Raw genomic sequence first — 17,404 nt, 5'->3', positions numbered from 1 at the left:
TGTTTAATACTGTAACATAAAGAGTATCATGGGATCTGTTCTTAAACCTAATGGCAATTTCAACTCAGGCTTCAAAACAAAATCTTAATTTTATCAAAAAAGTATATACATAGAAAAAGAGCAAGAGAAATAAGAGGATTAAGGCTCTTTGTGAACTGAGAGGGCTGTTCATTTGTTTACTGATGCAGGTCTGTAGGCACTTGTGTTGTCTAAATTAGTACAGAGCAAAATGTTAAACTACGGGTCTCATTTCAAATTATGTATCAGTCATGCGCGGCACAACATTTGCTGTCTTCATGAAGTTAATGAAATCTCCAGGTTATGCAAAACTCCAGAAAGCTGAAAGCCACGGCCATGCCTGGTGAGTCCCCTTCCTGTTCCCGCTGCAGACTTCACAACAAACCATGGATGCCCAATGACCTTGGATGTAGTCTCAGAACTGTGTTAAGATTTTGGGGCTCAGAAGGAGTAAACACAGGTGAGCAGCGTGGACTACAAGTTTGCCAGGTGTGTCGCCTACCATGCTTGCTGTGGGTTGGGATCCCTTCACAGAGATGAGCAGAAATGACGTTTGTCAGGTGATGACAATATGTATTGGCTACTGATTGGCTTCCAAGAACTTGCTTTTCAGGTCCTACTCATTTGCCTTGGACTTTGGACTTTAAATCCCTGGATCTCACTGGCTTTGTCTCTGCTATCTCGAGTTCCAGGACCACTTCTACGTAGCATAAAGTTCTGCTCTCTCCCTGACAGCCACACAGCTCCCAACCTTACTTCAGACGCTCATATCTTTTCCACAGAACACAGGTCTCTATGTTCTTCCTTAGCAACAAATTTTTTGCTACTCCTGCTGCACGGAGCCTGCTGTGGCTTTAGTAGACAGACACTCTCGGTTGTCCTTGCCTGGTCTGATTATCCGAGTTCTGGGAAGCCACCCTGTGGGATCCAGCCTTGCTTGCTCTGGCCTTGTCTGGCTTTGACACTGGGAAGCCTCAAGGGACAGCTTGTACCTGGGTTGGCCCAGGCCAAAAGGGTGGCCTCCTCTTCCTTTTCTGGGTTTGTGGTTCACTGGTTATTCCTCAACCCTACCACAGTTGCCTTGGCAGCAACACTCCCTGGGGCCTGCTGGGAAAATTCCATTCTGATTTGGCACCTGTTCCTGGTAACAGACAGGCCTGAACTGCCGGGGAAGAACGCAAGCATGATGAGTTAGCTCCTGAACTGACTGAGGCAATGGCAGAGTCCTTTTCCATGAAAATGGCTTGCAGAAGCGAGGAAAGGAAATGGTTTCTTTTCTTTCCTCTGCTAGCAATAAATCCCTGCACCCCAGGCTGGCCTCAGCTTGGCAGGGTGGTTCTCAGATGATTTCTGATGGCCTACATGACAACCGCAAGGCAAGCTTGAGAGCTGCCAGCGCCCGCCTCCGCAGAGAATCCCTTCTCTGGGGATGAGAGGTGCAGTTCCAAACTCCAGCGAGCTGGAATGTGTCCACCGTACCCCTTGCATGCAGCTGCAGTGCCCGTGGTCAGCTGAATCAGGAGAACTGTGGGATGGCCTGTCTGCCCGGGAAATGGCAGGCCACTCTGTGAAATCTGAGACATGAAAGAAACTTGGCCATGGAGGAGCTATGGCTCCAAAACTGATAAAAGTGTTCCAAAATCTTGCTCTGTCATATGCTTGATTATCCCAATCCAGAAGATGGCAAATGAGCTTCCATCTTAATTATAGCTTAGGAAAAATGTGTAGACAGTTCCTTGACTTCTGTTGTATTCTGTCCATTCCAAATGGCTGCTTCCAAAAGAGGGAAAGATGAAGAAAAGAAGAGACATAAATAACACGCCATGGACTGTCTCATTTGCTCTGGAAAAATCTCCTAAGAGGTTAATGTTGCTTCTCATGCTTCCGAGCATGTGTGGGTCACATGCTGGGAGCTAGGAAGCCGCTCCAGACTCCTGCTGCTGCGGTGCCCAGCCAGGCGGAGAGGAAAGGCTACCAGGCGGCACAGACATCAGCTTTGGGAAGCCAGGGTTAGCTTCAGGGGCTTGTCTGTAACTGGAAGTCACATGAAAAGAAAAATCTCAGTCTCATTTCCTGGGAGCAGAATGCAGCAAGAAAAGGAAAGAGTGATTATAATGCCTTCAGAAGGGAGAAAACTCCTTGGATAATGAGGAGGTTAAAGCTACTGTCTGTCTCCGGTGAGGCTGAAAGTTTCAGCACCCTCAAGGAAGAAGGATCCCTCAGTTCTTTGGAACACAGGATGGATTTCCAAGGTGCAGCGTCCTGATCAAGGCATTCCGTGGCAAGGAGGAAATGGGCCAAACGTCACATACACTGCCTTTTGCGAAGAAGGAAGGAGGCTGAGCTCTTCTATTTCTGTGTAGTGTAAGAGTCTTCAAGCTGCAGGGCAGGGGGCTGAAACCTCACCCAACTGTCAAGGTGATAAGATGCCAAAGACATGGCAAGAATGCTGCCCTGCTTGAGGAAAGAGAGTTTCGAGGGTCTGGCTAGGGTGTGTGGTTCTCCTGAGGACGGTGTCCATGGAGAAGGTATAGAACTCAGGGGAGGACATGTCAAATGATGAGAAAAAGCGAGGCAGGCAACGCAGCTGGTGTAACTACAGCTGCCCTAAGTGATTAACAGAGAAATGGATCAAAGCTCTCTGAGGGTAAAGAAAGCAAGATGCCCTGTGTGTGTCACCAAGATCCCCTGTGCTGGGAGGACAGAAGGCCCCTTTCCCTTGCCACCCCAACCTCCTGTGACTCTCCTGTGTGGAGCAGAGGCTGGCAAAGTGTTGGGAAATCTGCTCTCCTGGTGCAGGAGGTGGCCCCGTGCCTGCACGCCCTATGAATCACCTGCAGCAGAAGGGGTTCATTGCTCTTCCATCTGCTATCCCTGCTCTCAGGCTTCACATAGAGCTGGCAGCTGGGGATGGGCTCAGGGACCTCAGCTCCCTCCCCTTTCCCATCCCGCCCTTCGGAAGTGAGTCAGACTTGCATCACCAAGCTCAGGGCTTGCTGGCTGTCCACGGTGGGCTGTTGTGGTCATGTGTGTCCAAACTCCAGCCTGCTAAAGACCCCTGGGTTAGTGTGCCAGGGCTGACAAAATAACATACTAAAGACTTGGGGCCTCAAACAGTAGAAATTTATTTCTTCACAGTTCTGGAGGCTGCGGGTCCGTGTTTAAGGTGTCTCAAGTCCTCTGCTCCTGGCTTATAAAAGTCGAGCATCTCACCATATCCCCCTGCCCTTTCCTTTGCGTGCTTGTATCCGCTGACACCAGTCTGAGTTGGAAGCCACTCTTATGACCTCATTTAACCTTAATTACCCCCCTAACGACCTTACCTCCAAATATAATCACATTGGGAGCTAAGGCCACAGCATATGGATCTGGACAGGTTGGGGTCATAATTCAGCCCATAGCAATCTCCTAGAAAATGTATTTGCCTGAGTAACATTGGAAATTATCTGGGGACTCCAGCTCATCCCCTCGGCTCTGCTGGCATCCAGCAGCAAATAAACCCCATCTATTTTCATGACCTGGGGAGGGGTCCAGGCCGGACCAGCTGAAGGAGTCTTTTTCTGTTTGTTTATTTTTGCCATTTGAGTTGGGAGACTGAGAGACAAGTTTCTACTTTGCTTTTGCTTCTATTAATATTGTTCAACTTCACCATATTTATTTAGTGGATCACGTAATGTTAAATGTGCCATGGACCTTAAGGGATCTTCTGGCCTTGTCTCTTCTTCCACAGAGCTCTGCACCATGAAATCATCCAGGACAGAAGAGAAATGTTCTCAGCAGCAAAGATTCGTCATCCTCCCACCGCCGGCCTCTGCCAGATGCCCTGAAAATTTCAGATGAAAGAAATCATTCCATTAATATGTGGTCAAACTAGATAAAATTTATAGAGAAAGCTAAGATTGATTTCTTTCAAAAATGTAGTGATTACTTAGTATGTGTCAGTCATCAGTGAAACAGAGACTTCGCGAGATCTGTTACTGCCCCCTCAGACGTAGCTATTACGCAGGAAGATCGGAGTTGGAGCCTGCATCTTCTCAACTAGCAGCCCAGTGCTGTTACTAAGATGCCACAAGAAGGTTACTATCATGCCATAAAAATTTGATTTACAATCTTTTTAAACTTAATTATGAAATTTCCTTTAAATAAGATAGTTTTAAGAAAGTTCATAGGAGACTTAAATCCTATACAATAAGATACTTCCAAAACTTTTGAAGGCAAGGTTTTCACAAGCTGGATTAGCACTCTGATCTTCTGATACAGTCCTTAGCCAAATCCCTTCTCTTGAGCACTTTCATCTGAACAGGTATAAAGCCAGACGAGTAGGATTCCAAACGAGGAGGCTTCCCAGACATGAGGGTCACGGCTTCTCCTTGGGTGAAGTAGCCTTGTTCTAAGGCCAGTTTGGTCACTGGTGAAGCTTGGTCAAGGAACACAAAGCAGTTACAACTTTACTTCTTGCAACTTTTGCCAGGGAAAATCAAAAGTTCCTTCCCAGCTGGTCTTTCTCAGCACATGAAAAGTTGGACAGCACGCTTGGGGAAGGTATGTGAGTAGTCTCACCACTGCCACCAGCAATCATTGTGGCTAACCTGGCACTGCCCTCTTCCCGCTGACCTTTGACAAGACTCAGTCCTCAGCACTGTGCTAGAGACAGCAGTGTACACAGGCGATAGATACTTGAGCTAATATTCCACTGCCAACTTGGTCCTACCTCCTCCTTTAGACTAAGAGGATACCAGAAGCTCCCCACCCTTCTCTTCAGTTTGTTCTTTACTTTTAGTCAGTTGTGGTAGGGTTGCACCTTTACCTAGAGCATGGTGCTATGTACAGATGAAATGTAGCTTAGGACTGCTCTCTAGGTGTTCTGGTTGCCCTCTCTGGAAAATGGGGAAGGGATGAGGAGGGATTCTTAGGGCCAGCACTTCTTCATACTTAATCCTCACAGGAATCACCTAGGGATCTGGTCAGCATGCGCATGCTGATGTGTCAGGGCTGGTGTGGGTCCCAAGATTCTGCATTTCTTGTCTTTTTAATTTAATATGACACTTTTGATCATGATAGCTCACAGTATTGTATCATATAATTTGAAATAGCACAAAGACAGGATTGTGAATGTTCTCATCACAAAGAGGTTATGCATTTCTAATGACCTTGCAGCGGAAGCTATTTGTTTGGGCCCATAGGTTGAGTAGGAAGGCTGTTAGACAACACAACAAGCTTAGTCAGGTATTACCACTTTAAGGGTCTGATTATGTAGTTCTTCCATCTTTCTGACATACGACACTGAGTTGTTCACAGTTCTGTGCCGTCCTCTCTGCTTCTCTCAAAGATGGTGTCTGGGTGCATGAGGGAGATGTTTGTGTCTTTGGTGGCCTCATGAAGGAATGGGTAGATGGTGTATATATGGAGGGTCTTCTGGATCATCCCTAGCTCCTGCTATGAAGGGGCTAGTTGGGGCCACTCCGTCCACCTCGGTATGCCCAGACTAGGAAGTTAATCTGACAGTGTTATGCAAAGATATTAACAAATGACATTGCCTTCTGTATCAAAACAGAGAATTTATGAGCATCTGGAAAACACTAGGCCTGATGTTTAGGGGCCTTTTCAATGTGTTTCAGATCACAGGTGTCTACCTATGTCACGTAGCATTTCATATTGAAATGCTCAGTGTCTCCAAGCCTCAGTTTCTTTTCACAGCCATACCATGGGCAGACAGTACTTAGTGTCCCCCCACAGCTATAGTGAAGCATATTCAATCTCCTTTTGGTTTTAATTCAATCCTGGCAAAAATTGAACCCCACTGATGAAAAAGAGGTTAGGAAGTAATATGAAATATGCTCAAGACCTTCAACCCTAAATCTTGAGTATTCCAGGTAAAACTGACTCTGAGGTAAAATGTGACAGCAGATTCCCTTTTTCCTATGATTTGGTCATCCATTCCTCCATCATTCTAGCCATAAACATTTGCCAAGGATTTAAAGAGGTGACACACAAGAGCAATGCACTAGATGCAAGTCAATCTTTTGAGAGAAATAAACCTATGGAGTTCAAGGCTACAACTCAAAACATGTATTTCCTGTAGCCTTAATTTGCAAAAGGAATAGAGCACAATTTCATTCTCACATACCACTGGCTTCGATGTGGTCTTGACTTAAGTCCTGTTTGAAAGTCCCTTTAAGTAGCTTTCTAAAGAGGGGCTGATATTTTCTCTGGACTATGCACACCAGAGGCTTTTAGAATGCTGAACAGATTGTTGCTAAGAGCTGCCATTTCCTTGCAAATCCACTCAACTATCAAAAGTGAAATGGGAGAAGGAGCCAAAGTCTTGTAAATAAAAAGAGGTCATTATTGCACTGGTGGAAATAAGTTGTTCAAATCTTTCTACCAAACTAATGAATTCTCCCAGCCCCGTTTCAGTGTACTTTTCATTTTGAAAAGAAGAAGCAGACCAATTGGATGACTTGCCCAAGGCCACAAAATGTGCCCACCACCAGGGTTTGGAATGAGAAAGGTCTGGCTCTCAGGCTTTTCCCTGGAGCTGTCCTGTATCTCTTTGACTTGTCTACAAGTGTACCAGAATTGCTGTTTTAAAAAAAAGAACAAGAAGAAAAAAAGAATTAGAAAGTGTCATGCAGTTGTATTATTTTTATAGTCCTATTGTACATGACATCTGCTTGTTGTGAATTTGCTCGGTAGATGGGGAAGGCTAAGAACTTTATTATTAGGATTGCAAATGAGGACCAATCCTCAGTCCTGGAAGAGACTGGAGGACTGCCAGCCCTGGAGTCTTTAAAAACCAAGTGCTGATGGGCTTTGCCTGCAGCCTTGCATTAGCTTGAGCCAACCATGTCAAAGGTGAGCAGCTGAGCTCTATAAGTAGAGAAGGAGAATAACTCACAATGTCAGGAGTCCCCGAATGAGATGTGGGCTGCTGTGCATGCAGTGGGATGATGTGTACATCACCCTCAGACTCCCAATGCTCCCAAAATGTTGAACTCATTCATTTTATGAAGAGGAGTTGTCTTTCCTGCACCCTCATACTTCACTAAGATGGTTTGACAGTCTAAGCTTCACATTCCTTGACTGGTTCTTTCTAGCCCTGGAGGTAGAAGTACCTTGGATGGATCCTGGGTTTCATTGGTCTGCCTGTGGCTGAATCCGAACCTTGAATGGACAGACAATGGAAGCCAAGCTGACCTTCACTTGGCTAGAATTTCCATTGTAAGCACAATCTGAAGGATGGCCTCTTCCCAGCACTCATACGACCCACGCTTGTGGGTGAAATGTCCACTGACTGCCCATTGGATCCTGTGTATCAGACTTTCTGATTAACTTGGTTGAGGTTGGACTATGTAGCAATTATTTTTTCCTTTTACCCAGACCTTTCAATTTATTTTCTCCTCCTTCCCACCAAATAAGTTTTGGGAAATTTAACAAAGATGCCCATTCTCATTATGGCAAGGTCAGTGTAGAGCTACAAGCAGAACCATGCAGGAGATACTGCAGAAGTAGCCTAGGAGATGGCAGGAAGAGCTATGTAGGCTCCCTTCCTAGGATGTACACATAAGCTGCTCAGTAATGGTCTTGGTCACCCTATGACACAGCATTTGCAGTGTCGCTTTTGGACTCAGCATCCAAGGCCTTACCTGGTGTCCTGTGCTTTAGAGGTCTCAGCTCTGCCCCGGTCTGCTCTGACCCTTAACTCAAATGAATGAGGTATCCACAGTCTGGAAGGACACGCACACCCCTCACATGCACATTGTCCCTTTTCGTTCCCTTTCCAGAGCCCTGGGGGCCAGGAGTTCCAGCACAAATAGTTCAAGATTCCTTTCCAAGACCTGCCTGAGTCATTTTTCCAGATTCATTCCTGAGCAGTAACCAAGGGCTACCTTATGTGGAGATGGGTGATAGGAACCAGAAGTTGTGCAGAAGCAGGCTGAGGTGTCCATACGTCCGTGCACAAGGCCCTCCTTATGATGTAGGTGCCCCAACCTAGGTGCCCATGCAAACCAAGTCATGTGAAATCTCCAGTCTTTTCTGAAATCCTTTCTCATTTACTTTTCTAGGTTATTCTGTCAGTTCTCCTGAGTTCAAATATCAGCTTCATGTCAATGAGGCCTTAACTAAATTTAGTTTTTCTGCTTGAATCTGGAATACCACTCCATATTCCCACTTGGAGCTTTCACCGGTATCTCAGTCCTACCATGGTTGAAACAGATTTCAAATTTTCTCCTTAAACATTACATTTGCCTCTCCAGTCTCTCCACTCTTAGTAAACAGCACCATCATCCACCCAGTTGCTCAAGCTAAAGGGCCTGGGAGCATCATTCCTTAATCCCTCTCTTATCAAATCCATAAACAGATTGCTTTTTTCTTCCTCAAAGCTCTTTTCTTACTCCTCTTTACCACCATCCCTTTGTCTCCTGTGTGGGTAACCTGGGTAACTTCCTAACTGGCCTCTGCTGTCATTATGGACCTACAGTCTGTTCTCCCCCTACAGACAAAGGTGCTCTTCTCTCTGTGTCCTTACCCCATGTGAAAGAGGGGACTGGCTTCTCCCAGCCCTTGCCTGCATCTTCCTGCTCAACCCATGTGTGCCCCTTCCTTTTCTGTCACTGTCATCAGCCTGGGTTTCAGCTCCACAGACCTGTTAGGCTTTTCCACATTTTGCATGAGTGGCAGCCTCTCAGAGTGATTTCTGTCCAAATATCACCTCCCCAGTGAGCCTTCCTCGAGCCCTCTACCTAAAGATGGTCCTCATGCCCACCCCTATATTTATTCTCCTTCTTGACTGCTTATTTGGTCCCTACATAGGACTTCCTGTATTCAAAGTTATCATTTAAAATGATATGATCATCCATCCTACTGAAACAGTAGCTCTTTAAAAGCAAGTGATTGTGGACCTGTCTTGTCTGCAATTCTCTGTCCTGTGCTCAGAGCACTGGGGGACATTTCTTATGTTAGGAATGCCAGGAAAGTACTGTGAGGAAGGCAGGTAAAGAAGAATGGCATCTTGTATGTCCCTCAGGGATTCAGGCCTAGTTATTTCTTCACACACCAAAGTGCCAACTAGCAATGTTTAAAAATCATTATTTGCAGATGACATGGCACTCTACATAGAAGTGCCCAAGAAACTCCACCAAAAAACTTCTAAATTTAATAACCAAATTCAATAGCATAGCTGGATACAAAGTCAACACTCAAGAATCAGTAGCTTCCTGTATACAAATAACAAACTGACTGAGATAGGAATTAGGGAAACAATGTCTTTCACAATAGCATCTAAAAAAACAAAACAAAACAAAAAAAACCTAGGAATCAGATTAATGAAGGAAGTGAAAGACCTTTACACTGAAAACTATAGTATTCTGAAAAAGAAGATCAAAGAAAATATCAAAAAATGGAAGATATCCCTTGTTCTTGGGTAGGAAGAACCAATATAGTAAAAATAGCCATACTTCCAAAATTCTTATACAGATTTAGTGCAGTCCTGATCAAATATTAATAGTAGGTCTCACAGAATTAGAGTAAATAATCCAAAAATTTATTTGGAACCAGAAGAGACAGAGAGTATCAAAAGCAATTCTGGGCAACAAAGGCAGAGCTGGAGACATCACAATCCTTGACTTCAAATTACACTATGAAGCTATTGTGATAAAAACAGCATGGTACTGGCAGAAAAAAGAGCAGACTCTAGGATCAAGGGAACAGATTAGAAGATGCAAAAACAACTCCAGACATACTTGGCCACCTTATCTTTGACAAAGGAGCCAAACACCTTCACTGGAAGAAAGATAGCCTCTTTAATAAATGGTGTTAGAAAAACTGGCTTTCCACATTCCAAAGATTAAAACTAGACCCGTATCTTTCACCATGTACTAAATTAAAATTGAAATGGATCAAAGGTTTAAATATTAAAGCAGAAACACTAAATCTGCTGGAAGATAGAGTAAGTAGAACTCTTAAAGACATTGGTGTAAGAAAATACTTTATGAACAAAATCCTGAGGACACAAGAACTATCACAAACAATTAACAACTAGGATCTCATCTTATTAAAAAACTTTTGCACAGCAAAAGAAATCATCAACAGATTAAAGAGAATGGGAAAAATTTTTTTCCAGCTGTTCCTTAGACAAAGGACTAACATCTAAATATTAAAAAGATAATCTATTATCATAATAGATAATATAATAAATATAATAATAAAGATAATATAATATTATAAAGAACTAAAAAACTCAGACATCCCAATTGAAAGACTCAATCCAAAAATGGGCATCTGAAATGAGTAGACACTTCTCAGACGAAGAAATACAAATGGTAAATAAATATATGAAAAAATGTTCAACATCTCTGATCATTTGAGAGATTCAAATTAAAACAGTGCTAAGATTCCATCTCCTTACAGAAAGAGTGGCTGTTATCAAGAAATCAATCAATAACAAGTGCTGGCAGAGCTGTGGGGGAAAAATAATCCTTCTCCACTGTTGGTAGAAGTTTAGACGTGTACAGCCACCATGGAAATCATTGCAGAGACTCTTCAAAAAACTAAAACCAGAGGTTCTATTTGACCCAGCTATTCCCCTTCTGGGTATCTTCCCAAAAGAATTAAAAGCAGCATACCACAGTAATATATGCACACCCATTTTTATAGCAGCACAAATTATAGTAGCTAAATCTTGGAAACAGCCCAGCCACTCATCAACTGATGAATGGGTAAAGAAGATATGGGTTTTCTTTTTAAACAATGGAGTACTTCTCTGCCATGAAGCACGAAAAGCTTGAGACATTTCTAGCTAAATGGCTGCACCTTGAGACTATATTCCTAAGTGAAATAAATTGGACACACATGTTCAAATGCTGCATTGTTTCTCTGGTGTGAGGAGCTGGAAGTGTAAATAAGGACTTGACATTCGGAATAGATATTGGGAAATGGAAAGAAAATGTTCAAATGGGGAAGGCAACAAAGGAGGGAGGAGAGGGAAAGGGAGAAAGGGACAAGAAAAAAAGAATAGAAGGAAAAAATGGAAACAAAGCTTCTGAAAGAAGGAGGGGAAGCGGGGTTGAAGGGAGGAGAGTGGGATAAGGAAAAAAAGAAACAAGAATGTCCTGTAACACTTAGCACCCCTCCACTGGGGTGAAGCTCCCCAAGGGCTGGGATCCTGTGTTCCCTGAGGCATGTGAAGTTCCTGGAATTGTCCGGCACATATTAGGTGTTCAATAAATGTTTGCTGAGAAATAATTTCCTTCTCTCCTGATCCCTCTTGCTGGTTTCTAGACCCCTCTGTGTATGTTCTCAAAGAGCTCCCTGTAATCTAGTTCCATAGAAAGAATTTAAGACCCTGGCTAAACCCTGAGCTAAGGAACTCCACTGCACCTCAGCTGCTGAGAGAAATGAATTCCCTCCATGAGAGTGACAGGTTATGGCTCTGCTTGCGAGGACAGACATACCTTCAGAGTGCCCTGTGGGGCTGCTTGGGCACAGAAATTACACAGATCCGCTCTGTTTGGGGGTGAGTTTTCATCGCTTTGTTTTCTTGTGTGCTCAGTGGCTTGTTCCTAACTGGCGGCCAATCACCACACTGCCAGATGGTGCGAAAGATTTACCGGAATTTCGTTTTCAAATAAACCACAAGCTTGGATGAGCTAATGTTCCACATAAAAAAGCCGCAGAATTGGACAAATTAACGTTGTTTCAAGAAAAGAAACGTGTCCAAGCCGTCAGCTCTGCTCTTCTCAAAGAGCCCTGCTGGTTGTATGAATAAAGAGCTGGGGGCGGGGTCTTTCCCATCCAAGGCCACCACACCAATGGTTGGGGGGGTGGGCGCACCCCTCCCTGCCTCCACAGAACAGCCTTTATTCCTCTGTCCAATTGAATTGCTTCTGTCAGGTTTCTTTCAGATACACCAGGCACCCAAGGATGGCCACAGCCCCTTCCAGCTCCTGAGCACTCTGGGGCTCAGGCATCACTCCAGTGGGTCCCCCGGGGCCGCTCCACAGGGCTACAACAGATCACTTATAAATCACGACTGCAGGAGGTGGTCCAGATAGCTCTATCCTCCACAGCAGTGGCAGTACAACCTTGTGGACAGCATCCCCAAGATTGGAATCCTGGATGGATTCTACCACTTCACCACTGTGGGACTATGAACAGGTTACAAGCCTATTGAGAACCTGAAGAATAGCTTTCTCATCCTTAAAAATGGATTGCTATAAGGTTAAAACTGACCTAATGTATCGAGTCCTTCTGCAGTGTGCCCAGTGCATGGTAAATGCTCCCCAAAATGTGGGCCAGTATAGAGTCATGGTAACGGCATAATGGTGTCAGGGATGTGTGGCTGCCGCAGGTCTTCCTCTGTCACTCATCTTATCCATCTGGTCCTAAAGGGCTGGTCTCAGAGATGTGTCGTGTGCTTTCTGTGGTCAGCTGAGTTGAAAGAGAAATCAAGCAATTTGGCCCAAGCCAGAACAGCCCCTGAATCTAAAAAATTACTTAATCTTTCCTTTTTCCTTTTCTCAACCGACACCAGAATAGATGCCTCATGAATGTTGTGTCCAACCAGTGTTGTGTGAATTTACCTCCCTTATGTTAGTTTATATGAATAACACATGTAAAGATACTCTCTAAAATAGGTCTAGGACCTGGGGCTAGAACATTACTTGCTATGTGGGGTAAGGAAATCTGGAATTTGCTTGTGCAGGATTCAGTACAAGGAATTGGTGATTGTCACCAAAATACCTGCCATTTATTGATCACTTTCTAAGCTTGATATACTTTATTTTGTTGAATCTTCACTATAAATTCATGATATTTTTCCTGTTTTGTAAGTGAAAGTACTAAAGAAAAACTTTACTAGTTGTAAAAAGGCCTAATTTGGTTGACTATATGGCTTGTTCATGTCTCACCAACATTTTTCTAGGTAAAAGTCTCTAGAGATGAAAATTAGGATAATATTAAATGATGATAAAGATGGTGGTGGTGGTGATGATGCTGCTGCTGCTGCTGATAGGTTAAAAAACCAAAAACATTCTTAAATGCTTTTCAAGATTTACTGCAGTCCTCACAAGCACTCTACAGAACAAAGGCTCTTCTTACCCCATTCTACAGATGAAGGAACCAAGCACAGAAGCTAATTATACCCCAGCATCACAGGGCTCATGCTAAGTAGCAGAGCAGGGATTAGCCCATGTATGCTGAAGGTTTTAATGTTTTGAATTTTTGCAAGACATTCATACATGCTACCTAGAAAAACTTCAGAAACAAGAATTTGAAGAGAAAAAATATATATTATGTTCCATTGTTGTGGCTTTCCAAAAATGGAACACTAGGCACAAATGGGTTAAAAGCAGCCATTTATTTGATCTTGACCTCTATGCTAAGCAGGGCACATAGGCAGGGCTCAACTCTCTACTTGCACATTGAGGAAAGTTTCCTATATTGCTCATCAGGTAAGTTGCCCTGACCTTCTTACAGTATCTACCACACCAGCAGTCTCCAACCTTTCTGGCGTCAGTGACCGGTTTCATGGAAGACAGTTTTTCCAAGGATTGAAGGGGTAGTGCTTTCTGGATGATTCAAGTGCATTACACTTACTGTGTACTTCCTTTCTATTTTTGTTACATTAGATTCTCATAAGGAGTGTGCAGCCCAGATCCCTTACGTGCACAGTGCACGGTAGGGTTCGCGCTCCTATGAGAATCTAATGCCACTGCTGCTGATCTGCCTGGGCAGAGCTCAGGCAGTGATGCCAGCAATGGGGAGCAGCTGTGAATACAGATGAAGCTTCCTCTCCCTGGTTGCTTGCCTCCTACTACTCAGCCCAGTGCCTAACAGGCTGATGTTGGTATTGGCCCATGGCCTAGGGTTTAGGGACCCACGCACCGCAACATCAAGCAGACTCACCAACTCCATATGAGGCCCTGTGTGCACACCCAGATGTGGGTAGGGATTTGCTGAAGGCCAGTGGAGCTGTGGTTACTGGCTGGGCGTACTGAAGGGCACAGTTGGTGGGAATGGGGGAGGAACAAGAAAGTATTTGCTGACCTAGACAGCCCATAAATTTTGACTGGATTTCTTAGAATCATGATAAGATACAGGTGATTTCTACTTCACTTTATTACAGAGCCTGATTTTGTTTTGTTTTGTCAGGATTTTGTTTATTTTTACCTCAGAATATGACCTATAAGATCTTCATTCTCTCTCTCTGACTGACACTAAACCTTTGACTTCTCAGTTGATGTAAACGTTCCCCTTTCTTCACCCCTCAGATTTGTTTCCTTTTTTCAGTGTTAACATGAGTCTTGGAGAAAGCCCTGCTCACTCTGAATACTCCCGGATTCTGGTGGGGCCCTAGAAAAGGGCTACAATCACTCCAGATAAGAAAACCCCTGGCAGGTTAACCACAAGCCCGAATAAACAGTGAATCTCCTCACAAAGTGCCCAGCTGGGCTGCAAATGCCTCTCAAAGTCCCTTCCAGCCTCGGGGCCCAAATTTGAGAACCACTCCTCCCTGTAGGCCCCACCAGGCTCTGACTCACACTTATCATTCTTTACTAGAAGTTCCGGATGAAGCAACACAGGGGAGAAACACTGTTTCTACTCCCTAACTCTGACCATGACTCATTATTCTCCAAACACCAAATGGTTCCACATCCTCCTCCTGAGAAGGAGGCACCGAGCCCGTTACATAAGCACCAGTCTACAGCTGCTCTCCGTAATTGAAAGTGAAGCACTCCTGACTGACTGGAGGCCCTGCTGGGAGTGGCATGACTCTTTCTTCACCTCTAGATACTGATCTTTACGAGGGGGATAAATCCTCTCCAGCAGAGCACCCCCAAAGCCAGGGTGTGCTTGGGGGTTTGTTTTCTGCAGGGTAGGCCTGATGTTTGGAAGAGCTTGTATTTTCTGCCCGTTAAAACCCAGGCCTTCCACAGTGTCTCTGATCTTATCTCCCGATGATGAGCTGGAGCCGAGCTGTGTGAGGCAGAATCGGCCTGGTGTGCAGAGCAGAGGAGGAGACGTGGCGCAGGGTGTCTGTGCCCAGGGACCCACCCAAGAAGGACCACCCAGGAACCATCATTCAGGGAGAGGGTTTGCAAGGCCTGTTTGTGTAATATGCTCTGCACTGTGATTGTAGAAAATAGGGTAGAGTTGCAAAGTCCAGAGTAAAAGAGACAGTTGTTTGTCTGCTTCAGGGACAGAAGTGACTTTAAGTGGCTCTTCGAAAAAACACAGAAGGGTCAGAAGAGATCCTCTCTGGGTTCAGTAGTCCTGTCTTCCTTTGCAGCCTGCATTGCCAGGGAATTATTTTTAAGGAATAGAGGGAAGCAAAACAAATTCTGAATCTCTGATTCTGGTTCACACAGAGGCCTAATTGTAAACACCACAGGAAGTATAGGCTCAGGAGGGGACGGTATCTTCCAGAATGCCGTGGCCAGGGGGCTGGGGTCAGTGTGCCGCACCTATCTCCTTAGGCAAGACCGCAACCCTTCTTAACTAGGCTTCAGTGTGTTTTGGCTGAGCGGGAAGCAGCCAGCTGAGGAGGAGTTGCAAGTGAGGGAGTCCATGGGTCTCCAGCTTGGCAGTGCTGCTGTCCCCAAGGACAATACTCCAGGAAACAGCCCCCAACACCCAGGGAACTGAGAAGCCACGGACGACTGGCCTCTTAGGCCATAAAGACCAGTAAAAGTGGACCATTTTTGTAAGGGCAGGGGATGACACCATCGAGTTATGCAAATGAGATGGGCTGCCATGGAGGGTGTGGTACCGGGTTTCCAGCCTTCCTGACAGGCATGGACATGGTGTTCTGGGCTGACTTGTGTCCCCCTATCCCAGTTGATATGTTGGAATTCTAACCTGCGCAGTACACAGGCTCGGAACCTTTTAAAATGTAATTGAGTTACAGTGAGGTCTAGAAGTGGGTCCTAATCCAATACGGCTGGGGTCCTTATAAGAACAGAAGGTATTTCATGCAAAAAAAAAAAAAAAAAGGAAGAGACATCCATATGCAAGCCCAGGAGAGAGACTTCAAAAGAACCAACCCTCTAGGTACCTTGACCTTAGACTTCCAGCCTCCACGACAGTTTAATTGGATATTTCTGTTGTGCCAGCCAGCAGTCTAGGATATTTTGTTACTGCAGGCCGAGCAGACTGTGACATGTGGTGAGCCTGCACTTTCCCTGACTTGGAGTCCTTGGCTCTTCTTCACAGTTCAAAACCTGTGTCACTCACAGGTAGCTCTCAGAAGACTAGTGATGGCACACAAGAAGAAAGCGCTTCCTTCCCCTGTACAGTCTTACAGGGTAAAAGGATATGAAGACTGACTTCCTGAGTGTGTTCAGAAAAAATAGAGAGGAAAACAAGGCTCGGTGAGAAGAAGGATAAGCATCTCCCCACAGCCCTAGTCAGGAAGTGCAGTTATGGAGGCCTTCCCCCGCAGGGCATTGTGACTGGCACTGTGTGAACAGACTGTGCCCAATCCCGGAGACGTTCTCCGAGCTCCACTTCAGGATGCCCGGCCTCCATCAACTCCTGCACAGGTAAGAAACTGCCAAAGCAGCAGTTTCTGTGCATGTCTGGAATGCCTCAAAGGAAACACAAGGGTCTCGGTAGATACTCCGGGAAGGAATCCTGAAACAGCATTAGCTGCTTGGTCACTGGCTTTGGTAGAGTTTAACTTTGTCTTCTGTCTTCTGGGAGGCAGGTTATCAGGCACCAGAATCAACAGCATCAACAACCCCTGCAGGATTAATGATGAGATTCCCCACTACTGCTACCATCTAATTGCCCCAGGTTTACTCTTTTCTAACCTTCCAGAAATCCGGAATTTTAATTGGATATCCTGGTTTCACCTCCTTTCTTAAAAGTCTCTTTTAATTAAGTGTGCTTTGGTTCCTGGTTGAGCTAACCTCAACCGTCAGTGTCATCAGCATGGGCAGCAGAGGCTAAGTTCCAGGTGCCTTTCAGAGCTGCGCCCAATTCCTTTTCCCTTCTCCAAAGCATGCACATATGAAGATGCGGACAATGGGGTGTGGGGGACAGTCCTCTCAGAACAGTCCTCAGAGCCACTTCTGCTCACTCTGCTTATCCCAGGGCCAAGAGAAGCTTGGAGTCCTCCAATATCATCGGAGATCGAATTGAAAACAGAGGGGCATTAAAAAAGAAAGCAAAGGCAGAACCAGTATCTTAGCACGTGTTCCAGTTCAGAGATGAAATACCTTTTAGAGAGAAAATTATACCCTAAACCCATAGGTACTGACTACATCCTGCCATAAATGCCTCATAAACTTGGAACTTCAGCACTGCCCTGAGATTGCTGCTCTCTCCCACGCGCTGACGGCAGGCCTGGCCTTCTGCCAGGAAGATCGGTTGCAAGGCTGGAAAC

The sequence above is a fragment of the Chinchilla lanigera genome, unplaced genomic scaffold (genome assembly GCF_000276665.1).
Source record: "Chinchilla lanigera isolate Chin_1 unplaced genomic scaffold, ChiLan1.0 scaffold00012, whole genome shotgun sequence".
Classification (NCBI taxonomy): Eukaryota; Metazoa; Chordata; class Mammalia; order Rodentia; family Chinchillidae; genus Chinchilla; species Chinchilla lanigera.
Note: the sequence above shows the minus strand (reverse complement) of the source record.